General features: G+C 44.5%; 1 protein-coding gene across 16 annotated transcripts in view; it reads right to left on the bottom strand.

Annotated features, from left to right (window-relative positions):
- The window catches only part of stpg2 (sperm-tail PG-rich repeat containing 2), a 715538-nt gene that overhangs the window by 275743 nt on the left and 412555 nt on the right, over window positions 1-27240 (bottom strand). The window lies entirely within an intron of this gene.

Here is a 27240-nt window from a genome sequence, read left to right as displayed (position 1 = left end):
ATCCAATGTAATTAAATGATAATTGTTCAATGTTCTTTTCATTCAAATGAGATTTTCAGAAGAAGTAGAATCAGAATTTTATTGTCATGAACAATTTTATTGTCAGTGTTTTGCAGTAGCATCATAGAGCAAACATTCATATAATAACCATCTTACAACATCAGAATAAAAAAATTAAAATAATAGTGCACGAAAAATAAAGCAGTGTCTTGGGTTCATTGATTATTTAGGAATCTGATGGCAGCGGGGAAGAAGCTGTCCTTGTGCCATTGAGTGTTTGTCTTTAGGTTCCTGTACCTTTTTCCTGATGGTAGCAGAGTGAAGAGGGCATGGCCTGGCTGGTGGGTGTTTTTGAGGATACAGGCTGATTTTTTTTCAGACACCACCTCATGTAGATGTCCTCAGTTGAGTGAAGTCTGGTGCCTGCGATGTCGCAGGCCGAATTAACAGCCTTCTGGAGTTTATTCTTGTGTTGAGAGTTGGCATCTCCATACCAGGCAGTGATGCAACCAGCCAAAATGCTTGGATTTACTTGGATTTGAAGGAGCAAGTCAGGTAATTCCATGAAGACTGAGAATGAGCTTTATCTATCCTACTACCAGCAATGGCTGAACCAACCCTGAGCTTCAAAGTCAAGAGGCCTTTTATCATCTGACTAGATGCAATTCAATTAGTCTTGCAACTTTGAAAATAAATTTGCTTTTACTGTCCAATAAAAGATGTATTGATGCACCAAAGAATTCTTTGGACTGCGAAGGGAAATTAAATGATCTGCCGGACCAATACATAACACGCAAAACCATAAGCAAGTAAATGATCAAGAAAGTCTCAAGATTTCCAGTGTCCATTACAGCTTCAAATTCCTACACCAGTTTACACTTAATCAAGTTCCCTGGAGTCACTTTTACAGCATGGGAATTGCATCAGCCAAATTAGACACAGCAAGATCCCATAAACAGGAAATAACCCTGACAGATGCAGCTATTACTTACAAATTCCCAAAGGACATCTGGTAAATTAAATTTTGCAAAGTTATAATGCTCAGCCAAATGCATTTTTGGATTTCCGTGCATGTGTTCCTGTGGTTAGACTGGGGTATACTATTCATAACAGAAAATCCAGCTATTGCTCCCTGACACTCAATGGTATTACCATCAGTGAATCCCCCACTATCAATATCCTGGGGGTTACAACTAATCAGATCACTGGGGTTCCCATCCACCCCATTGATGTAATCTATCGGGATCATTGTCTGAAGAGGGCTTGCAAAACCATTAAGGACCCCTACCACCATGCACATAGCATATTCCAGCTATTCCCATTGAAAAAGAGATACAGAAGTATCAGAGCCAGACCACCAGTCTGAGAAACAGCTTCTTCCCATGGGCAGTGAGATTACTGAATGACTAATATACTGCTCACACAATCCCTTTGTCTCAACCATTTATTAGACAATATTTGTTTATTGTTATATATGTACTGCATATAAATTGTTTGTAAATTAAATGTGCTATGTCTGTAAAAGTGTTGCATTTTTTACATGGGGGATTGGGAAGAATGCTGTTTCGTCCAGTTGTACTTATACAATTGTGCAATAATAATAAATGAACTTGAACTTGAAACTGATCTGGAGTAACTGCATAGTTAGAAGAGCAGATCAGAGGCAAGGAATTCTGTGTCAAGTAGATCACCTCCTAACTCCCCAAAGCCTTTATGCAGCTCAAATCAGGAGTGTGTTCGACACTCTTCACTTGCCTGACATACTGCAGCCTCAACAACATTTGAAAAGCTCGACACCAGCCAGGATACAGCAACTGCTTGACAGACCCTGTCTACATCCAGTCACTCATTTCATCATCCACACACAGTCACAGCAGTTTATATTGTCTACAGCAGTTTTAAACCTTTTCCTTTCCACTCACATACCACTTTAAGTAATCTCTATTCCATCACTACTCTGGGATTAGTAAGGGATTGCCTTAGGTGGTATGTAAGTGGGAAGGGAAGGTTGAGAATCACTGCTCTAGACCCAATTGTTACTGAAATATTTTGCTTGAGAAAAATTGTCACTGGCCCATTTCCTTTGGAGTTGTGCAACCATGCACATAATGAGACAATTAGGTACGATTAAAATAGTGGTTTACAAACTTTTTCTTTAAACCCACATACCACCTTAAGCAATCCCTTTCTAATCTCAGAGCACTGATGGCATAGGGAATACATCACCTTCCATAATCATTACCTCCAGCAGCTAAAAGGACTAAGGAATCAAAAGCATGAAGAACACCACTATCTGGAATTTGCCCTTCAAGCCATACACCATCCTGACAGAAATATATCATCATTTCTTCACCAACACTGTGTCAAAACTCTGGAATTCCCTCCTGAACAGTCCTTTGGGGACTGCAGCAATTCAAGAAGGTAGCTCCTCACTTTCTTATCAAGAGCATTAGTGATGAATGATTAAATGCGAGCTTAAATCTCTTGAATTTTTTTTTAAATCAAGGACGGGATTTTCATAAGTCAATGTTGTTGATTTCAGGGTGAACGACAGCAGAGTGAAAGCTAATAAATCAAGCATTCATAAATCGAGGCATTTATTATTTGTTTTGTTTAGGAAAGTTGATTGAAGGATAAATTTTGACCAGGACATCAAGAATAACTTCTTGTGAAGTAGCATCTTGGGAGAGTTACAAACAAGTAAAAGAACAGGCACAGTCCAACACCAACACTTTAGGCTCTAATCTATGGGCCATGAACCAAAATCTTTTATTGAATTTATTCATTTATAGACACCTGTGCATCATTGACAAGACTAGTTTTAATGCCCATCTCTAAAGGCCTTTGCAAAGGAGTTGAATAACTGTGGCCTTGAACCATTATCGCATGTTTGCAGGACTTCGATCCAGCGATGATGAAGGTTGAAGATATTCTCCTGTCAGTGGTTCTCAACCTTTTTCTTTCCACTCACATACCACTTTAAGTAATCCCTATCCCATAGATGTTCTGTGATTAGTAAGGGATTGCTAAGGTGGTATGTGAGAGAAGGGAAGGTTGAGAATTACTGCTCTAGACCCAATTGTTACTGAAATATTTTGCCTGAGAAAAATTGTCATTGGCCCATTTCCTTTGGAGTTATGAAACTGTGCACATAACGAATCAATGAAGTACGATTAAAACAGTGGTTTTCATACTTTTTCTTTCCACCCACATACCACCTTAAGCAATCCCTTACTAATCACAGAACACCTATGGCAATGGTTCTCAACCTTTTGTCTTTCCATTCACATACCATTAAGTATTCCCTATGCCATAGGTGCTCTGTGATTAGTAAGGGATTGCTTAAGGTGGTCTAGACCAGTGATTCTCAACCTTTCCTTCTCACTCACATACCACCTCAGCAATCCTTTACTAAGAGCACCAATGGGACAGGGATTAATTAAAGTGGTATGTGAATGGAAAGAGGTTGAGAACCACTGGCCTAAGTAAAGATAGCATATGTCCTCAAGAGGAAGCTGCAGGTGATGGTGTTCCCTGCACCTGCAGCCATTGACCTTCCTGGTGGTAGTACTCACAAATTTTGAAGGAGTACAATACCTTTTGTAAAAGGCATATTCTGGGTGCAATGGGAGTGAATAATATTTGGAGAGGCTAACAGGGTACTAATCAAGTGAGCAATAATGTCCTGGATGGTGATGAGCTTCTTGCAAATTCATGGCCCTACCCTTATCCCAGCAAGTGAAGGGTGTTCTACTGCAATCTTGACTTGTACTTGGTAAACCGTGAATGAAATTTGAGGTGCAAGAAGAGGACTTGCTCACTGCAAGACACCCAGCATGTGTTTGCCCTTAAAGTGACAGTATCAATGTGGCTGTTCTGCTGATCTTCTGGTCAATGGTGAGTCCAAGGATACCTATAGTGAAGGACTTGGTAATTCCATTGAAAGGCAAGGTAGCTGGTTAAACATTGGCACCTTTGTGATGCAAATGTTCCTTGTCACCTATCCTTACTTGCTGGCATGCTGCTGGAGCTGCTGCTGGTGGTGTGGACCTGCGGAGAGTGAGGGAACAGAGATGCAGTGCTCCTGCAGGGTCCATTCAACTGCCGTCAGCTCCACACGGGCTTTGAATGGTCCGTTGAGGGAGCCAATGGTGGTTTTAGTTGAATCCCGCGACCACGGGTCTGCACCCAAGATGGCAGCGCCTATTAATTGACAGCAGCCACGAGGAGCTACAGACTCCGGAGAACCAGAGGTCTGGAGCAGGGCACCAGAGGATGGGAAGGTCATGCACCATCTGAGAGGGAGAAGCGGAGGAGATGACCCCCATGGGAACAGTGACACAGCAGCAAACCAGTGAGGGGTTCTGCGGCTGAGGGCTGCTGGCAACTTGAGGCAAGAAACCTGTGGAAGGTGTGGGCTGCTGTAGACTGCTATCAGAAGATTCACACCAGGCTGTGGACTGCTGGAGACTGGCTTGAACTGGCTCGAGGGGTATCAAGTATTGGAACCGGGATGTGAGGAGGTGCTGAGGGTTCTGGAGGTATCAGAGGTTCGGATCTGGAGCTTGGGGTTGCCAATGGACTCTTGTGGCTGCGGGGGCTGTGGAAGCCCTGCAGGTGAATCTACGGACACTCGGTGACTCTGGGGGAACTCACTCTTGCTTCTCTCTCTCTCTGTGATTGTCAGTCTGACTGTAAGAGGTGCTTAGGCAATTCCTGCCGATGGGAAATCTGTCTGCCTTGCAGTAGGCAAAAAGAAATTTCATGTAATATTACCATGACAATAAATTGAATCTTGAATCTTGCATGGAGGTACGGACTGGTTTGCTTGTGAGGTGTTTCAAATGGAATGGAGCATTTACAATATCATTACCAACATCCTTAATTCCATCTTTATGGTAACAAGCAATGGAAGTTGTTTCGGTCTGGTATCTTGCTCTGAAGAACTTTCACAATGATGTCCTGGAATTGGGATTATTGATCTCCAACTGTTCAGAGTATATAGAGGTGTTTGGGAGATAAAATGGGAGGTTTGTTAAAGCAGGTCACACACAAACACTCTAAAACACAGAATTTTTGCAGGAGTTTTGCAGAGTGCTTAGAGACTTCAATGATGGACTTCTATTTGTCAAACAACATTCACAACCATCTTCCATTGTATGACTCGAGCTACTGAAGTGTTTTCCTTCTGAAGTTTATTGACTTTTGTTATATCCAGAACTTTGCAATGCCTCATTCAGTTAAATGCTCCCCCTGCCTTGATGTAAAAGTGTAGTCACATGTAGTCACTCTCACCTCACCTCTGGGACTCAGGTATGATGACAAGTTTATTATCACATACATTGGACAGTGCACATATGCACCCAAAATCTTAATTACTGGAGCCAAACAGGTTATAAAAAAACAACTAAATTGTATGGTATACTGGACTGTACTGTTGGAGTCTATTAAGAGGCCTGGAATCCAGTGGTCCTGGAAAAAGCCAAATTAGGCATCTTCTTGGCTTGGCTTCGCGGATGAAGATTTATGGAGGGGTATGTCCACGTCTGCTGCAGGCTCGTTGGTGACTGACAAGTCCGATGCGGTACAGGCAAGCACGGTTGCAGCGGTTGCAAGGGAAAATTGGTTGGTTGGGGTTGGGTGTTGGGTTTTTCCTCCTTTGTTTTTTGTCAGTGAAGTGGGCTCTGCGGTCTTCTTCAAAAGAGGTTGCTGCCCGCCGAACTGTGAGATGCCAAGATGCATGGTTGGAGGCGATATCAGCCCACTGGCGGTGGTCAATGTGGCAGGCACCAAGAGATTTCTTTAAGCAGTCCTTGTACCTCTTCTTTGGTGCACCTCTGTCTCGGTGGCCAGTGGAGAGCTCGCCATATAACACGATGTTGGGAAGGTGATGGTCCTGCATTCTGGAGACGTGACCCACCCAGTGCAGTTGGGTCTTCAGCAGCATGGATTCGATGCTTGCGGACTCTGCCAGATCGAGTACTTCGATGTTGGTGATGAAGTCACTCTAATGAATGTTGAGGATGGAGCGGAGACAGCGCTAATGGAAGCGTTCTAGGAGCCATAGGTGATGCCAGTAGAGGACCCATGATTCGGAGCCGACCAGGAGCGTGAGTATGACAACGGCTCTGTACACGCTAATCTTTGTGTGTTTCTTCAGGTGGTTGTTTTTCCAGACTCTTTTGTGTAGTAGAAACATAGAAACATAGAAGATAGGAGCAGGAGTAGGTCATTCGACCCTTCAAGCCTGCTCCGCCATTCAACGAGATCATGGCTGATCTTAAAGTTCAGTACCCCGTCCCCGCCTTCTCTCCGTAACCTTTAATACCCTTATACTGATATAGTCTTCCAAAGGCGCTATTTGCCTTGGCGAGTCTGTGTTCTATCTCTTTGTCGATCCTTGCATCAGATGAAATGATGCAGCCGAGGTAGGTAAACTGGTTGACCGTTTTGAGTTCTGTGTGCCTGATGGAGATGTGGGGGTGCTGGCAGTCATGGTGGGGAGCTGGCTGATAGAGGACCTCAGTTTTCTTCAGGCTGACTTCCAGGCCAAACATTTTGGCAGTTTCCGCAAAACAGGACGTCATGCGCTGGAGAGCTGGCTCTGAATGGGCAATTAAAGCAGCATCGTCTGCAAAGAGTAGTTCATGGACAAGTTGCTCTTGTGTCTTGGTGTGAGCTTGCATGCGCCTCAGATTGAAGAGACTGCCATCCGTGCAGTACTGGATGTAAACAGCATCTTCATTGTTGAGGTCTTTCATGGTCCTGGAAAAAGCCAAATTAGGCATCACCATACAAAATATTGGTAAATAAAGTCTGCTTGAAGGTAATGACTGGGTGACAATGGATTTGTCCTTTTTTTTGTGGAAAAAAAATACATCTTGTCAATTTTCCAAATTATGCAGATGCAAATGTTGTAACTGTTGGGTGCTACCAGTTGCCCCAATAATTTGGGAGATGAAGACTGAGGGGAATGATAGGCTTTATTATACAAGAGACTGCTGGCCCGGGACCAGGCTAAGGAAAATGAGGAGAGGAAGAGGGAACTCGACCTTTATGGCCTGGGTCACATGGGAGAGACCAGGGAGGAGTCAAGGACAGGAAGTCACCAGGAGGGCAGGCCAGCCAGTACACACAACCATATCACCGCATTCACCCCCTCTTTTTAAAATGAACCCACTGGGAACAATAGAGAACCGGGGATAGAACCAGGGGTAGCGACCGACACAATAACAATGACAATAACAATAACAAAGGGTAGATGGAAAAGCGGATGCTTCTCTGACTAGTGGTTTAGTCACACAGGTGGCCTCCTCCTTCTGCCAGACCGCTGAGGGGCTAGCGTGTCCGTGCGGCGCTCCTCCGGAGAGGGGGCTGACGGGGAGAGTCCACTGCCAAAACCATCGGGGTGGTGGTGCTGGCGGGGGACTCCTGAGGTGCTGGGGGGAAAGTCCCGAGCCTTGCGGGGAGTAGATTCCTGGATGTCCGGCGGCAGGCAGGCACCTAGTATTGTGCTCTGGTGCAGCACGATCGGATTCGCAGTGTGGTCGGAGGCCGGCAAGACAGTTGCAGGGTCTCCGACCCTTGCCAGGTCTCGTATCGGTACAGTGTCCTCGTGGCCATCCGGGTACCTCCCAAATGTGTATAGGGCATTAGCATGTATGAGGTGCACCACTTCAACCAGTGGGTCTGTATTATGGCCCCTGACATGCTTCCGAAGAAAAATCAGCCCTGGGGTTGCCAACCAGGGAGGGATGGATGAACCATTCGCCAATCTCCTAGGGAAAGCAAAGAGGCGTTCATGTGGGGTGGTGTTAGTGACGATGCATATTAACGACTGGATGGTATGGAGAGCCTCAGGCAGAACGTCCTGCCAGCAGGACACTGGCATATTTTTGGACCTGAGGGCCAGGAGTACTGGTGCTGTTCTCCCTTTCCACCTGGCCATTACCCCTGGGGTTATAGCTAGTGGTCCTGCTGGTGGCTATGCTTCTGCCCAAGAAGTACTGTTGCAGCTCGTCACTCATGAACGAGGCCCCCCGGTCACTATAAATATAGTCAGGGTACCCGAACAGGGTGAAGATGCTGCGCAGCACTTTAATAACAGTTGTCGAGGTCATATCTGGGCAAAGAATAACAAAGGGGAACCTGGAGAATTCATCCACCCTCATCAGGAAGTAGGCGTTCCTATTGGAGGTTGGGAGGAGGTCCTTGAAATCGACACTGTGTCATTCAAAGGGGCGGGTGGCCTTGATGAGCTGTGCCTTTTCTAGCCGGTAGAACTGGGGCTTACACTCTGCGCAGATCTGGCATCATCTGGTCGTGGACCAGACGTCTTCAACGGAGTGCAGGAGGTTCCAAGTCTTAACGAAGTGGTACAGCCTCGTGACTCCAGGATGGCACAGATTATCATGCAGGGTCTGGAGACAGTCAAGATGCGCGCTGGTGCACGTCCCTCGGGATAGGGCATCCGGGGGGGATCATTGAGTTTACCCGGCTGGTACAAGATATTATAATTGTAAGTGGACAACTCAATCCTCCACCTCAGAATCTTGTCATTCTTGATCTTACCCCGCTGTTTAGCACTGAACACGAAGGCCACTGCCGTCTGGTGAATCAGAAGGGTAAACCTCTTACTAGCCAGGTCGTGCCGCCAGTGGTGCACCGCCTCAACAATTGCTTTTGCCTCCTTCTCGACGGAGGAGTGCCGTAGTTCTGGACCGTGAAGGGTGCGGGAGAAAAACGCTACTGGCCTGCCTGACTGGTTCAGTTTGGTGGCCAGTGCGAAGTCAGAGGCACTGCTCTCCACCTGGAAGGGGACAGATTCATCCACGGCATGTATCGTCTCCTCAGATCTGGTGAAAAGCAGCCCGGGCTTCCGCCGATAATGGGAAAGTAGTGGATTTAATTAGGGGGGGTGGGCTTTATCGGTGTAATTGGGGACCCACTGTGTATAATAAGAAAACATCCCCAGACACCTCTTTAGTGCCTTCAGGGTGTTTAGGACTGGGAGCTCCATGAGGAGGCGCATGCGGTCACGGTCATGGGCAATGACAGCACTCGTTGGAGAAGAAGGAGGAAGTGAAGTCGTGGCGGGCGGAATTGACATCATCGGTGCTGTAGGTCATGGTGTAGAGGTTGGGGGCGGTAGCCAATAAGATGGCGCCCCCTTCACCACTCTTCTGGCACACATGTCACACTGCTCCCAGACTGGAGTTAGGACCAGCAGACTTTTTGGTAATGGCCCTTCTTCCTGCAGCCCAAGCACGTAGCTCCTCTCGCAGGGTAGAGGCATCTTGCGTCCCTCGCCTGCCTGCAGGTTTCATCTCGACGATGCCGTCAGCATTATTGCAGCTGCTGTCGTGTCAGTAACCCCTGACGTTGAGTCCCAGAATGGCGGCCCTCATGGCGGAACGTACATGGGAGGCCCGCGATCAACACCTGTGGCGCTGGGCCAAGTCCAAAGTCCTGATCAAATTGATCGCCTTTTTAAGTGGGAGAGGGTGCTCCTCGAGGAGTCATTGTCGGATATAATCTGAACTCAATTCCAACACGCAGGCATCTTGGATCAGATCTTCCATGCACTGGGTCAGCGATATCGTGGCTGTGGTGTTCCCCAGACAGTCTTTTCCCAGTGTGATCAAGGATCAGACGAACTCTTCAGCGGACTCACCAGGCTGTTGTTTTCGGGACGCCAGCAGGTAACGGGAGTAGACCTCATTCACTTTCGGCTTGTATAGCGCCCGCAGCTCAGCCATTGCCTCGACATAGTCGCGCTGCTTTGGATGGCCAGGTAGGCCCTCTGGCCGACTCGTGCCTGTAGGATCTTTAACTACTTTTCGTCGGAGTCAACCACCTTAGCAGCGTCGTCGAGGAGATTATTAAAACAGTTTACCCACTGTTCGAAGAGTACCGATGCACCTGGGACTTGGGTGTCTACCTCTAGCTGTTCAGAGCACAGCAACTTCTCCACTACTGGAGACCTACAAATTCTTGTATAATAAATTGTTGGGCATTACCAGTTGCCCCAATAATTATGGAGACAAAGACTGAGGGGAACGAAAGGCTTTATTATACAAGAGACTGCTGGCCCTGGTCCAAGCTAGGGAAAATGAGGAGAGCAAGAGGGGACTAGACCTTTATGGCCTGGGTCACATGGGAGAGACCAGGGAGGAGTCAAGGACAGGAAGTCACCAAGAGGGCAGGCCAGCCAGTACACACAACCATATCACCACAGTAACACTAATGGAACAGCATGGCTAAATATACAGCTAGTTCTGGAGCATAGGTATTCATTGCTACATCTGGTCCCAGAGCCCTTAAAGTATCCATTGCTCTCAGATGCTTCTTGAATTGTGGATTGAATTCAATTGTCCAAAGTCTTCCAAAAAGAACCAATGAGAGTCTCCATCATCTCCTCAGAGGGTGATGGAGGCAGAATCCCTCAGCATATTTAAAAAGTGCTTCAGAAAAATACAATCAGTCTGGATGACTCTTTTATGAACGCAATGGACTGAGTGGCCTCCACCTAAAAAACCTATGAAACATTGATTGGAGGAAAAGTGAAAAATCTTGGTTTGAAGTCACAGTATGAATGAATGAATAAACTAAGAGTTTATTGTCATATACATAAGTACATTGCATAGATGCAATTAATGTCTTGCTGCAGTTTTGCAGGTACATAAAGAAAGACACATTAACTGTTGGTGAGATTTATGTAGGGAAAGTGTAACATTGGTGATCAAGGCTAGACTAAGATAATTTCTTACACCAATTATATCTCACACCACATAAATGACATAAAGGAAAATCAGAGATATCGGAAATGTGCTCCAGATGTGGGTTAGAAATTGGTACCTTTATACACTCCACATGGACCTGCGCAAAGGTGAGACCCTTTTGGTTGAAATTATCTGATATATTAACTAGTATTATGGGAATAGACCCCGTTGGATCCGGAGCTGAATTTATTGGGAGACAATCCCTGTCGGTAGCAAAAAATGCACTGTGACCACCTGGAAGTCTCACTCCCCCTGCTCAACACTCGATGGACCACGGAGATGCACAATTGCGTACCCATGAAGAAAATAACATACAATTTAAGAAATAAGTACGATACTTTTGCTAGAGCAGTTTGGTGTGCAGCTATAACAACAACCCACAGTCCTAAAAAGCTAACAAAATACATAAAGACAACAGCAATGAAGCACCTCAAAGAGTGGAAGTAGATTAGAAAGACAGGTGTTATGCTGAATTTTTCTTTTGACCATTTTTCTGTTCGTCAATTTAATTGCTTTATATGTTTAATTTTTCCAAGTTTTGGGCGAGGGAAGGAAATTGTAAGTAAGCTGACATGGTTTTTGTATCTGAAAAGTGAATTATACTAAAAGAAAGTGTACATACATTAAAAAGAATAGTTTTTTTTTCAGATGTGATACTGTTTTTGGAAAAATTTGAAAATAAAATTTTCAAAAAAGACATTAACAATATTAACATGATGTTAATGTGTTTTATGTATGAGATTTCATCTCTTGAACAGAAACATCTAAATCATCTAACAAAGGGTTTTAGGTTTACTATTAATTATTTTCTCTCTCCACAAATCTGCTTGAACTGCTGAGTGTTTCAAATATTTGGGGGGGGCTTTCCTCTGAATCATGCAGTTTTACTCAAGGCAGTTTGAATAGAATTAACTAAATCAGGAAATATCAATATTCATATAATTCATACTTAAATATTAACTTGATGTTTCCAAAAGATAGTTGGACCTCAGCTGGAGCATTTTGTGCAGTTCTGATCACCACATTAAGAAGGATGTGATGACACTGGCAAGGACGTTCATCAGGATGTTACCTGGAATGGAGTGTTTCAATTATACGGAAAGTGGTCTGTTTTCTCTGGAGAGAAGAGGTATATAAAATTAAAAGGGATAATGGATAGACAGCAAGAAATGTTCCCATAAATCAGAGGTGCGTAAATCTAGAGGATACAGATTTGGGGAGATCTGAGGGGGACCTTTTTTCAGCCAGAGAGCATTGAGTATCTGGAACACACTGCCTGCGAGAGTGGTGGAAGCAGTCGCTAACAGCATTTAAGTGTATGGACAAACAGTTAAATCGTATAGACATTAAAAGATAATGAACAAATGATGGAAGATGGAATTAAAACTTGTGTCCACTGGTCAGCATGAACATGGTGGGCCAAATAGCATGTTTCTATTATATATGATTCTATATTTGACAGGCAGCATGACTACATGGGTGCTGAGCATCACCTTTTCTTATAAAACTTGGTGATGAAGACAATGAGATGATATAATACTTTGAACAGCAACAAATCATTCAAAAACAGAGTTGAGCAATAGGCTGAAGGGCCTCACTCTGTGTTGTAACTATTCTACCACAGGAAATTTGTTTGCTACCTGTGTCACAGAATGTAAAGCACTTGTGTACAACAAGGCTACAGCTATAGCCCAGGATATGGTTCCCACCTCTACATGATAGTAAGAATGGGCCACATGAAAGGGGGTATAAAGGAGATTTACAACAATCTTGTCAGGCTTGAGGATTACATCTATAAACAATTGCTGTCTTTACTGAAGTTGTTTTCTTTGGGTCTCTGTAGGGGAGATTTAATTGAGGGGTGTAACCGAATGAACAGGAATGACCTACATCCCCTTCCAAAAATTAATAGCCATTGGGGACAGATTTAAGTCAATTGGTTTAGAGAAAGTTGAAGGATGATTTTTAGGCAAAGCATAATGGAGCTTGGGAACTGCCTGCCTGAAATGGAGTGGAATTGATGGGGGTGGGAGAAGAAACCTTTAGCTTGTTTAAAAGGAACCTGGGTGATCATTTCAAAAACCATAACATACAAGTTCTAGTCTGAGAGCAGGAAATGGAAATAAGGTAGAGCTCCATTTTTTGACAGAAGGGGGATGAGGAATTGGCTTATCTTCTCTGTTGTATCTTTGTATGACTTATCTGACCTCAATCCAGGAACATCCTTGCTTGAAGCAAAGAAGGAGCTTACATATTGGTGTAGAGAACTTTAATGCCATACGTTGGCCTCTGTGCAAGAGTTTGTGGTTCCCCTTGTGGTGATGCAACCACTGGACTGTCCGTGACTGCCTGCGCCTGTTTACATTCCTGCCTGCCTACTGCAGGGGGAAACCCACTATACCTGCAGGGAGGTAACCTGGGAGGCTGGCTCCATATACTCACTGCCAATAACCAGCCCCAAAAAAGGCTTATGCTGGCCCTTGGGTAGGAGTAGGGAACATGGAGCCAGAAGGGATGCTGAATCTTGTGTGCAGGTTTTAAGCTTATCAAAGCCTATAGTACAACCTTGGTAGTTTGAGCTTGTTTGTTCGCACTGCAGCGCACCACAATTTAATTAGCTTAAATTTAAAAGAACCATGGAAAAGTTTCTCAGCATTGAAAAGCTGGATATCAACCCCCAACGCCCGGAAGCCCCAGCCTACTTCAAGATCTGGAAGCATGTGAATGGAGCAATCATCCGCACTCAGGCTGAGGATATCAATTCAGACCAAAAGAGGATCATGGTACTGCGCACAAAATTAGACCCATTCGCATTCCAGGCGATCCGTGACTGCACCAAGTACAAAATGGCGTTGTCCATCCTGGAAAACATCTACTTGTCTCCAGCGAACGTACTCTGCTCCAGATACCTGCTCAGCATCAGGCTACAACAACCGGGTGAGACCGTAGAGGCTTACCTTGGGGCACTGCATGAACTGGTGCACCCGTGCACAACTGAGACCAGGGTGACTGCTGGGGAAGTGGAATGACTCATCCAGGATGCATGTATGTGAGGCCTGCGATCAAGGCCAACCCGACAGAGTGCTGAAAGAAAACAATGCTTCCCTCACTAGGGTTATTGATGTGGTCCAGTCTTTGGAAGCTGCATCCCAACACACATATGCCTTCGATGCTCACCTGCTGCCTCCCCTGGCCTGGCTGACAAGATGACTGCTGCTGCTGAGGGGCCCTGCAGGTGTAAATACTGCAGGTCCTGGTGTGGGTCTGAAAGACGCTCCTGAAAGAACTGCCCCACAAGGAACTTGTATTGCTCCCATTGCAGTAAGAAAGGCCACTTTGCCAAAATGTGCCTCTCCAAAACACAGAAGCACTGAAGCGCTCTGCGACTAGTCAGAGGCCTCCATAATCAGGCAGCGCCGTTGTTCTGCCCATCATTTCCACCCACACCACTAACATCACTTCTGGCTTGACTGTCAAACCAGGCTGCCGCCATGTACTCCACAAGGGTGCCACCATCTTGGACCGGACAACTTCTGCCCACACCAAACATGTCACTTCCGCCCCGCCAACCCAACAATGTGGTCAACATTTGCGCGTGCAAACAGCCCTAGACAGCGCACTCATCACACCCCACGTCAGCACACACTACGTACCAGATAATGACGCCTGCATCTACTAACCACTAATCACCACCGCCATCTTGGAGCAGCGCCTCCGTCCCTAAGTCAGTCCTAGCATCCACCACACTGTCGGACAACATCCCCACAGACTTGGGCAATCAATGATGGACAGCGTTGTCAACAGGAAGCTAATACAATGCCTGTTTGATAGAGGTAGTACTGAGAGCTTGGTGCACCTGCACATGGTCCATACCCTGTCACTCAAAGTACACCCAGCAAACTTTTCCTTCGCTTTTGCATCCCAGGACCACTCCATCACAGCGCTGGGGTGCTGTTCTGTAAATTTGAGGGAGGGGAAACGTACGAATGGTTCAGACTCATGATCATGCCAGAGCTCTGTGCCCTGGTTATCCTGGGACTAGATTTCCAGTGTCACTCTAGCTTTCAGTGGCCCACTCCCTCCACTCACCATCCAAACCACCAAACCTAAAGAGTGCCCCGGCCCCACCTGCAGACTCTCCGCCCTATGGGTACCCCCTCCCTCCCTCTTCAACCACCTGACACAAGACTGGAACCCCATTGTGGCCAAGAGCAAGCAATACTGTGTTACTGACAGGGCCTTCATCAAGGCTGAGGTGCCACGGCTTCTGGCTGAAGGGGTAATAGACCCCAGCACTAGCCACTGGTGACCCCAGGTCCTAGTGGTCAAAGGGAGCAATAAACAGAGGGTGGTCATTGACTATAGTCAGACCATCAACCAGTACACCCAGCTGGATGCCTACCCACTACCCCATGTGGCTGACATGGTCAACAAGATAGCCCAGTACAGTGTTTTCTCCACTATTGACCTAAAGTTGGCCTATCATCAGCTCCCCATCCAGGCCCAGGATAAGCCCTATACCACCTTCGAGGATGACAGGCAACTTAACCAGTTCCGCTGGGTCCCTTTTGGGATCACAAATGGAGTCTCCATGTTCCAGAGGGAGATGGATCATATTGTAGTCCAGCATAATCTAAGAGCGACTTCCCATAAATGGACAATGTCACTATGTACAACCACGACAAACAGGACCATGATGCCAATCTGGAGAAGTTCCTCCGGACGGCAGAGGCATTAAATCTCACCTACAATAGGTAGGAGTGAGTGTTCAACATCATCAGCCTCACCCATCCTTGGGTGTATTGTGGAACATAGTGTCATTGGTCCCAAACCCGAATACATGCGCCCTCTGACAGAACTTCCCCTTCCCCAGACACTCAAGGCCTGCGCAGGTGCCTAGGCATGTTTTCTTACTATTCTCAATGGGTCCCCTGGTTCTCAGATAAGGTCAACACCCTGGCCCAAGCCACCACCTTCCCCCACCCTGCCAAGGCACAAGCACCTTTCACCCACATCAGAAAGGATATCACCAACGCCACAATGCATACCATGAACAAAAACACCCCATTCCAGGTGAAGTGCAATGCCTCTGACATTGCCCTCACCGTCAACCTCAACCAATGGGGAAGACCCATGGCCTTTTTCTCCCAAATCCTCCATGGCTTAGAGTTCGGGCACTCCTCCATCGAAAAGGAAGCTCAGGCGATCGTGGAAGCAGTCCTCCACTAATGACAGGCAGGAGGTACACCCTCCTCACAGACCAGTGTGTGGTGGCATTCATGTTCAGCACCATCCAGAGAGGCAAGATCAAACATGACAAGATCTTGCACTGGAGAGCCGATATGGCTATGTTCAGCTATGACATTCAGTATAGGCCAGGGAAGCTCAATGATCCCCCAATGCCCTGTCCCGAATCTACGCCAGGGCACAGTTCAACCAACTTCAGGTGCTGCACGACACCCTTTGCCACCCGGGTTTCACGCGCCGGTACCATTTCATAAAATTATGAAATCTCCCCTTCCCTGTCCAGGAAGTCCAGACTATGACAGAGTCCTACTGGGTCTGGGCAGAGTGCAAACAGCTCTTCTTCTGCCCAGCACAGGCCCGCGTAGTAAAGGCCACTTGGCCCTTCGAGCAACTCAGTATCGATTTTACCTTCCACGAACAAGAACATCTATTTCCTCTCTGTTATAGATGATTCTCCCATTTCCCGTTTACCATCCCTTGCCCCAATATCTCCACCACCTCTTATCAAGGCACTGGCACAGATTGTTACCATGTTTGGATACCCAGCATTCATCCACAGTGACCAGAGGGTCTAGCTTCATGAGTGTGGAGCTGCACATGAGTGTGGTAGGCATCCAGCTGGGTGTACCGGTTAATGGTCTGACTATAGTCAATGACTACAACCCCAGGGGCAATGGGCAGGGAGAACATAAGAACAGGGTAATCTGGAAGGCAGTCCTCCTGGCCCTTAGGTCAAAAGGATGATCCAGTAACTACTGGCAGGAGACCCTTCTCAAAGAGCTTCATGCCATACAATCACTCTTGTGTACGGCTACCCACCAGACCCTCACACGAACACCTCTTTTCCTTCTGCAGGAAATCAGCAATGGGAGTCTCACTGCCAGCATGGTTGAAGTTTCTGAGACCAGTCCTCCTCCACAGACACGTGAGGACTCACAAATCCGACCCCTGGTCAAGCATGTGCACCTCATCCATCCAACCCATATCACACCTACATAGTGTACCCTAATGGATGGGAGGACAGTGTCTTGACTCAGGATCTGGCACTGGCAGGAGCCAAAAAAATAAAGGGTGATAGAAACATTATCTACAAATATACCATAGATTAAAAAGAGGACAAAAAGTAATACAATTTAGAGTGGCATGGTTCACGTAACAGTTAGTGCAACACTATTAAAGCACCAGTAACCCAATTTTGAGTCCAGTGCTGTCTGAATGGAGTTTATAGGTTCTCCCAGTAATCTGCATGGGTTTCTTCCTACCCAATAAATCAGACAGAGTTGGCGGGTTAATTGGATGTGTTTGGATGGCATGAGTTTCAGGGGTCAGAAGGGCCTTCTACCATGCAATATCTTTAACAAAAATATTGCAGAGCGAGAAACAGGGTTAGTATTTCAGGCTGACTTTCTCCATAGATATTGCCTGGCCTGCTGAATATCTTTGATCTTTCCTGTTTTTATAGCAAATTCAAGGTATCAGCAATAGTACGTGACAAATAATGGGAGTAAAGGGTTAATGCAAGGTATGACTCCACTTTTAGGACCTGACTGATGCAGTTTCTTTAAAATTCCTGTACTGTGCAAAAATGTTATTTTACGGCAAACTGAAAATTAAACTGAGCATTTAATTGCAAGGTGGCATACTCAATAATTCTAGTAGAGAGTAAGCACATCTCCTGAAACAAACAGTAACCTGACAACCAGATCCAACAATTAATGGTTTTCAGCAGCTGTTGTCATTTGGTCTGCACTGCTTCTTAATGGAAGAATCCAATCAGTCAGCACAGCTAAAGTGGTTAAACCTGATTTAATATGTATCATTAAGGACACAATACCAGCTCATTTACCATCTGCTTACTGTTGTGGTCATGTCTCAATTCTTACCTAATAGCGCATTAATAGCACTTCATCATAAAGTACACAAAAATCGACCCTTTGAACCCAGATGTGTGCAACTACACGGCCCAACTTGAGTGCCCCTTCTGAAAATTTCAGCCCTCATTAATTTTCCCTTTCTTTTCACAAAGGATTTCAACAATGAAGGGGAGGGGAAATGAAGACCAAGAACAGATTAAAAGAACACAACACAAGATTATGAATTCAACCCATTTCATGACAACACAACAAATAAGGTATCAATCTCACCATCAGAAGTTTTAATAAAAGGAAGTGGGGAATGATAGACCTGGGATGTGCATGCTCCTAGAGTAGGTTTCATTAAAGCACCACTTTTCACATGGAGGCTGAATCTTTCAGAATTGCAGCATTAATCTATGCTTGTGGTGATTATCAGTACTTATATTTATAGTTTCAATTGAATTTGGAATATTTAAGGGCTATTTTACATGGTAACTGTTATGTCTCTGGAGTTACTGGACAGGCTTCTTAAATAACTTAGAGAAGCAAGATTCAAATAACAAAAGAGTCTTTACTTACTGAGGTCTTCCTCCATCTCAAGAAACTGTTCACACACACATATACATACGCCCCACAGTGGTGCACTATAGTTATTACAGTGAGAAGAGGGTATACATATGAGGTTACAAAATAGTTCACATAATCCTGACTATATAACATCCCTCCTTCTCAAGATAAAGAAAAATTTAGTGTTCTTTAACACTTTCTTTCCAGTGCAACTTAAGTAACTGAACTTGTACACTAATTTATTTACACAACTATTTTTAAATAGTTCTTATCAATATTGGACTATGTTCCTTCACCATCTAGTAGATTTGGCTGCAACCACTGGGCTCTGTGATGCAGGTACACATGTAGGTGATGTAGCATGGTGTGCTTCACCTGACAACTGCTGTGATGATGTTTCAGTATTATTGGTTGTGGTCTCTTCATTTGATTCCTCACTTGATATTGGTGTCGCAGGCTTTGCTTGTATTAAAGCACACATGTCAAACTCTGGCCCGCGGGCCAAATTTGGCCCGCGATATAATTATATTTGGCCCGCAAGATCATTTCAAAAATGTATTAGAGGTGGCCTGCCCTGCAGCGAGAGCCGATGTTGTTTTTTGGTAATGTCACCCCCACCATCCTCCCCCTTCATTGCACATCCTTCCCCATTGTAACACAAAAAATTGTAACACGAGAAGTCTGTTGATGTCATCAGCTGGCAAGCCAGTTGGAAGGCTCCCCGCACAACCAGTCACTTCTCCCACCTGTCGAGCGGTGCGGCGGATGGGCGAGCACCTGTGATTTCCTGTCGGCGCGATGGGCATGGCAGGCTGCGCACAGCCCCCGGGCAGCGCGAGCCCCGCGCGACTGTCACCGGACGGCCCTTCCACAGCGCGAGCGCACTTCTCCCGGTCGCCACGGCCTTCAGCGCTTGCACCCGCGCGGACCCCAGAGACGGCTGGTTCGGCCCTGCACGGAAAGAGAGAGATGGTGGCTGTCCGCAAAGGCTGATCGGCAGCGCACTGGGCCTGAGTGGGTGGGTAAGCAGCGGTGGGCAGAGAGTGTAGGTGAGGAGTAATGGGCAGGAGAAGTTATGGTGGTGCGAGGGGCAGTTAGAGGGAGGGATGAGTAGAAGGAGGGGTGGATAGGGAAGAGGTAAAAGGGGAGGGGCAGGGCGAGTAGGGGAGGGGTGATTAGAGGGTGAGAGACGGGTAGAGGGAGGAACAGGTTGAGGGGAGAGGCAGTAGAGGGGGGTGTATAGGTTGGGGTGGGTAGAGGCAGAGCGAGTGGAATGAGGGGTGAGTAGAGGTTGGGTAAAGGACTGGTCAGGTAGAGGGATGGTGAGTCGAGGGTGAATAGAGGCCTAGAGCCTGAGGAGTGAGCAGGAAATGCTGAGTCCTGATTCAGGCCAAAGTGGACACAGACTGTGAATGCTGACTACATCTCCACAGGGACCAAATATGTTTCCTTCAGGTCAAACAAAGGGTGAACTTGAGCTACCTACTCCTGACCTGTAACATTATCCTCCTAAAGTTATATCCTAAAGTTTAACATTACATATGTTGAAAGAAGAGAAAACATGCAGATGTTGTTGAAAATTTTCAATAAATATTTAGTTCGGCCCTCGACTTAGTCCAAGTTTTTAATTTTGGCCCTCCGTGAATTTGAGTTTGACACCCCTGTATTAAAGCTTTTGCTTCATCACATCTTGTGTCGGTCGGATGTGAATTCTGTTCCTCCTCAGCTGATTGCTAGAGTCTGCCTCAGCAATGTATGATCTTGATGTCTCAGCTTCTCTGATGACCTTTGCTGGGGTCCATGTTTTCAACATCGGCTCTTGAATATGCGCATGCTGCCCTCTGAAGAGTTCTGGCAATGTTTGTTATAATGCTGGTGTCCTTCTTCTTGCATGTCAACCAGTCTTCTTCTGGTTTCCTCCTGGTCTTCAGGAGGGTTTATTTTGCTTGGCAGAGTCATTTAATATCTCCTGCCATTTAGAAGTTCTGCCGGGGACTTCATGTCAGCCCTTAAAAGTGTTGCTCGTAATGATAGAAGAGCTAGGTATGAGTCTTCTTTTGTTTCTCAACTCTTAACTAGTCTGCAGTTCATAGTTTGCACTTGTCTTTCAATGAATCCATGACCTTTGGGGTAGTATGGGGGTGATGTAGTGATAACGAACCCATATTCTACAGTCAGCTTTCTGAATTCTTGTGACATGAACTGTGTCCCATTTTTACATATTACTTGCTCAGGTATTCCTTGTTCAGCAAGGAGCCCTCTCATTTCTGAGGTGATAGTTGAAGATTTCAGATCTTTCACCTTTTTGACAAGTGGAAACAGAGTACCAACAGGCTAGTATTAAATACCAGTCTTGATTCTCGATGAACAGGTCTGCTCACACTATTCTTCTGTGGAAATTATTTCTTCTTTTTGTTGTGTGTTTCTGTTGATCCTTTTGGATATCTTCTTCGTCTGGATCTCAGATTGACAGAGATCAATTGCAACTCCCAACAACTATCCAGAACTAGAACTGCTGGTCCGCCTGCATCTACCATGTAGAACGTACAGAGGATGTTCTTTCCCTTATGGCAGCCATTGATCTTAGCTCTCCCTAGCTGCTTGATCATGGGTCCACCATAAGCTGTTAATGTGACATTTGCTGTTTCCAATGCACCATCTTTTGGATACCCTTTTATTAGGTTCTCAGAGAACATCTGGTGGTAGAGTCTTAGTGGAAGGATGTGGCTTTGTGATCCAGTATCCAGCTTTACCTTTAGGTAACTATCGTAGGCTTGTTCTGGATTGTCCTCTGTATTTGGATCCTTGTGTGCAACTCGCTTCCTTCTTTCATCTCTCCCAACATCTTGTGGAGGTGTATGCATTCTATGTTCAGTATCTGGGTGTCAGAGTCTTCATTGTTGTTTCCTTTTATGTGGTGGATCTTCTTCTTGTCTTTTCTCTTCACTGGTATTACTGTTTTCTTCATTCCAGACTTGCACATCTTCGCTCAATGGTTTGCTTTACCAGTGGCTCTACATTCAGAACCGTATGCAAGGTATTTGTTTTGATCATCGAAGGGGTATTGTCTTCTGCACTTCCTGCAGGATTTCAGGGTTTGCAGTTTTCTGATTGTGTTCTTTATAGCATCAACCCTTCCTTCTCTTTGTTGTGGGAATGTCTGCATAGGTAGTGATTTCATTTGCTTCGTTGTGGCTTCGAAGGCTCTGGCTGTGCCTATAGCTTTGACCAGCTTCAAACTATCGTTCTCTATGAGAGACTTTTGGACTTCAGGATGGGAACTCCCCCTTATTAGTTGATCGACTAATCTTTCCTCTATATCATTAAATCTGCATTTTGCAGCAACAATTTTTAGTCTAGTGAAGAAGTTAACAACAGTTTCATCAGTTTCTTGCATTAAGCCTTGAAATTCATAGTGTTTAATTTTATGATTAGACCTGGGTTCAAGGCGAGAAGCAAACTTTGCAAATGTCTGCCCTGGATCATTTTTCTCCCCCTCTGTAAGCTCCCAGCTATTAAATAAGTCAAGGCCTTGCTCCCCTGTCCAGAGAAGTATATAACTGACCTTCTCCTCTGCTGTTGCATTTTTACAATAGCTCTTGAATGCTAAATTGCACTTCTGCTGAAACCTTTTAAAATGATTCAACAATGTGTTCAGCCTCCCCGTCCATCACTGGGTGAACACTATTGCTCCAGCCATTTTTTGTAATGTTTTTTCTCTTCTTCCCCTTCGTATTTCAGTGACTTACAATCAATTGTATGGCGTTTTTCTTGTTCTCTTATATCTCTGGAGTTACTTGGGAGGCTTCTTAAATAACTTAGAGATGCAAGATTCAAATAACAAAAGAGACTTTACTTACTGATGTCTTCCAAAATCTCAGGAAATTGTTCATATACACACCCCACAGTGGTGCACTACAGTTCCTACAGTGAGAAGGTATATTCTTACATGTTTATGAAATAGTTCACATCATCCTAACTATATAATATAATCTTGCACAACAAGACAAAATGCATTATTGAAGTTATTCCTATCTCATGATTTGTTTGGAACACAAGGTCATTAGGAAGAAAAGCAGTAGATAATACAGCCCATCGAGTCAGATACAGGCTGATAATGCAGCTCCTTTATTTTCCATAGCCCTCCCACCAAGCCTTCTTAATCTCTGTACCTTTCCCAATCCCTTAGCATATGAAAATCAATCCACTCTTGAATACACTCATCAGCTGAGCCAAGGATAAGTATATTAAGAATTGCAATTGATGATAGCAAAGAACTCCAAAATTCACCAGCTCCAGGTTGGATTAATTACTCCTCCCTTTGATCCTAAATAGCCAACATTCTCCAACCACAAACCTTGATTTAGACTCTGCAATTAAGGAAAGTAGCCTTTCAACAAGTAAATAGAATAATAAAATTCAAAATAGGGCAGATACAAATCTGAATTAAGAATGGAAAATGTTGGAAAGACTCGACAGGTCAGGTAGTGTCTGTGATGAGAGGAAAATATTAATGTTTCTGGCCAAGATCTATTCACTTGCTAGCTCTAGAAATTTAATACATTTCATATTGATCATTGTGATAATACAGACCTATCACCAATGTATATAGTTACAGTATCTAGAGTGTAATGACTGTGCTTACAGCGATTGGCTGAGAGCTTAGCCACGCCTACTGTCTGGGCCTTAAAGGGTTGTGTCCCTAGCCAGGTCGGATCATTCCGGACTGGTCGGCCACCTGTGAAGAGCTCCTGTCTTTTGCTAATAAAAGCCTTGGTTTGGACCAACAAGTCTTTGGTTCTTTCGACGAACTCGACAATCATCTTCTGCACAGTCAAGTTACAGAGATTCATTCAATGAATTGAAATGATGCCACAGCAAAACATTGATAAAATTGTTTGTGACATGGGAATCAACTGCTTTACGCGAAGCTCCTTTTTTAACTCTCAACAGGGGTTGACAAAGAATGAGAAATTATTCGTAAAGTGTGCCACATAATCTGGCTGGGATAGAATTCAATCTATGTTAATCCAGTGAGGGCTATAGCCTTGATAGGATGAATGGCTTCTTTTCGACACATTCAATTCAATCAATTTTCTAAGGAACAAAGTTTTCACGATTTTTAGAGTGACACTGACCAAGGTCATGTCATCCTCACATTAGGGAAATAACCTTTCTCTTTGCAGAAGATAAATGAGGCAGTACATACTGCTGGAAGCAGAACACAACACCTGACACAGCAGAATTACATCATGGCACTCAAACTTAGTGACCACCTTAAATAACCCCTCCTCAGCTCCTTCCTCTTTTATTATTTTGTTCCCCCCCTCCACCAAAATATTAAATATTACCCCTTCCTACTTTAGACTCAATAAAGGGTCCCATGTCCTGACCCAAAATGCTGACTGACCGCTTCTACCTGTGCATGCTGTTTGACTCACTGAGGCCCATCTGCTCCTTATTTACTCAAGATTTCAACATCTGCAGTCTTTGTGTTTTTTGAAGTATTCCTTAACTAACTGTGGACTACCTATTACAAATCCATGTATGACAAATGAGGGGAGTGCTTTGATGAGTTTGAGCACCTTTCCAAAACATTTAAGGTTTTGATGAGACTATTTTTTGAGAATTTTCAGGTTTATTTTGTCATCAAATTTACATCCTTGTTTTACATCATACTTGTTTATTATATCAGTAATATTTTTGTTTCCTGCATCACTCCAGACCACCTATAATTACCCCACAGACTACCAGAGGAATACTGCTCAGGTTTAGAAATATTAACCACATTCAGTACACTGACTGGGGACGAAGGCAATAAATCCTTGCGCCTCATGTTTCCGATGGTGCTTGAACATAGATCAAGACCTCAATAAATATTTACTTAAAGAATGTGAGCCAGCATTTAATCACCCATCCCTAATGGCCTTTGAGAAGATGGTGGTGAGCTATTGCTGTAGTCTTTGAGGTGTAGGTTGTTTGGGGGGAGAGGAAAGGGGACAGAGAAGTTCCAGGATTTTGACCCAGTGACAATGAAGGAACACCGATGTATCTCTAAGTCGGGACAGTGTGTGGTTTGGAGTGCTACCTCCTGGTGGTGGTTTTCACCATGCTTTTGCTGCGCTTGCCCTAGCTGGTGAATGTGGTGGGTTTGAAAGGTGGTGTCTCAGGAACAACTATCCAAATTACTAGAGGGCTGATATCTCCCCAGCCTTCTAGTCCTACCTTCAACATGGTCTGGGTTATGATTGTCGCTTAGACAAACCCTGGAAACATTATTAAACCTCAGGCATAAATCAGAACTTCCCTGATGTATGAAATCACAGAAGGAAAGCAAAAGCAAAATATCAAACATGTTTGGAAAGCATTAGTCAAAATGACTATCTGTCTCTTCAAGCAGACATGAGAGATTTAGAAAACTTACAGCATATAATATACAAGTAGAACATGCATATCTGAAAATCTGGATTGAACCAAATAGTAGCAATTATCAAAGTAGAAATGGAAATCCAGAATGAGATGACCCTGAAGACTGATGAACGAATGAATAACCCAAAAATCCTCAACCTTTGATTAACAGATCCAAGAAATGTGACAAGGAATATTTGTACATTCACTGTTAATGCTGGAAACACTGGGAGGAGATATTTCCCAGAGGTCACTATTGCTAAACTGCTGTGATACTACTAATTTTGTTTTCTCTCCTTTGACACTCCCTGGGAATTGAGGATAATTTACCTCACTCTGGTTTTGTAGGTTCTGAGGTGGGTAATAAGGCCAATGTAGGAAACCCAGACCCTTCTACAGGTGGGACAGGAGGTGACTGATGGGGGTGGAGGTTGGGTCATTTATGAGATGGTCCACTCCTTTCACTGCCTATTCTGGGCCTCAGCATTCCTGAGGCTTCCAATAGCTCCTTCTCTACCTGAAATGGCCATTGGGCAGAATTTCTCAGGAGTCAGTGGGCCTTTGAAATTTTTCAAAAAGTCTTTTGCAATGCACAAAATACTCAAGAAACTCAGTGGATCAAGTAGAATCGATAAAAGGCTATGGACAGTCAACTCTTTGAGCCAAAACCCTCAATCAGGAAAATGATATTGAAATGTTAAGAAGCAATGCAGAAAATGTTGGAAAGATTCAGCAAGTTAAGTAACATTTGTGGTAAGACAAATGAAGTCATTGTTTCGATCTAAAATCTCAGTTCCATCCCTCTTTCCACCAATACTGCCAGATGTGCTGCAAGTTTCCAGCAATTTCAGTATTTATTCTGCAGACATCTTAGCCTTGAGAATCATCTGGACTGGCCGAGGATTTTCTAGAGCACTTCGCACAAGTACGTGCAAAAGGGTCAAGGAGTTTAAAGCCCTAATTATGTCCAGCACCAATCGTTTAAAAAGCATTGCCCTGGTGAACATCATAAGACAACCCACAGATCAAGCTAATTACCATCAGAGTTCCTGTTTATTCTGGAGTCATAGAGTTCTACAATGAAGAAACAGGCCATTCAACCCAATTTGTCCTATTTGCCTGCATTCAGCTCATATCCCTCTAAAACTTCCCAATTCATGGACCTGTTTAAATATCTTTTGAACATTACAATTACACCTGCCTCTACCACTTCCTCTAGCAGCTTGTTCCATACACCCAGTACCCTCTGTGAAGAAGATGCCCTTCAGGTCCCGTTTAAATCTTTCCCCTCTCATCTTAAACCTAAGCCCTCTAGTTTTAGATTCTTCTAACCTAGAAAAAGACTGAATATTCATCTTATCTATGCCCCTTATTATTTTATAAACTTGTACGATTCCCTCAACTCTTACACTCAAAGGAGAAAATTCCATCCTATCCAGCCTCTCCTTATAATTCAAGCCCACTGGTCCCGGTTACATTCCCATGAAACTTTTCTGTACCCTTTCAAGCATAGTTATATTTTTTCTACAGCTGGATGACCAAAACTGAGCACAATCTCCAAGTGGGGTCTCACCAAGAGTACAGTTATAATGTGATGTCCCATCTCTTGTACTGTTATGTCTACTTCAGGACCTTCTTGAAATTAATTGTTTATCTTTGGACACAAGAGTGATATAAACCTTTTTTCATGTTAAATTCATTTCATTTACTCAAAATTTTATGATAGTAAACATAAGAATATAAGAAATAGGAGCAAGAGTAGGCCATCCGGCCCATCGAGCCTGTCCTGCCATTCAATAAAATTATGGCTGATCTGATCATCGACTTAACTCCACTTACCTTCCTTTTCCCCATATCCCTTAATTCCTATTTTTGTAAAAATTTATCTAACTGAACCTTAAATCCATTTAATGAAGTAGCCTCAACTGCTTCCCTGGGTAGAGAATTGCACAGATTCACTACTCTCTGGAAAAAGTTTTTCCTTATCTCTGTCTCAAATCTACCCCCTGAATCTTGAGGCTGTGTCCGCTAGTTCTGGTCTCACCTACCAGTGAAAACAATTTTCCTACCTCTCTCTTGCCTATCCCTTTCTTAATTTTATGTTTCTATAAGATCTCCTCTCTTTCTTCTGAATTCAAGTGAGTATAATCCCAGATGACTTAGTCTCTCCTCTTAGGTCAACCCCCTCATCTCTGGGATCAACCTGGTGAACCTCCTCTGGATTGCCCCCAAGGCCAGTATATCCTTCCTCAAGTATGGAGACAGAACTGTACACAGTACTCCAGGTGCAGCCTCACCAGTACCTTGTAAAGTTGCAGTATGACCTTCCTGCTCTTGAATTCAATTTGTCTAGTGATGAAGGCCAACATTCCATTTGCCTT

The sequence above is a fragment of the Narcine bancroftii genome, chromosome 3 (genome assembly GCF_036971445.1).
Source record: "Narcine bancroftii isolate sNarBan1 chromosome 3, sNarBan1.hap1, whole genome shotgun sequence".
Lineage (NCBI taxonomy): Eukaryota > Metazoa > Chordata > Chondrichthyes > Torpediniformes > Narcinidae > Narcine > Narcine bancroftii.
Note: the sequence above shows the minus strand (reverse complement) of the source record. Positions and strands in the feature narration are given on the sequence as shown.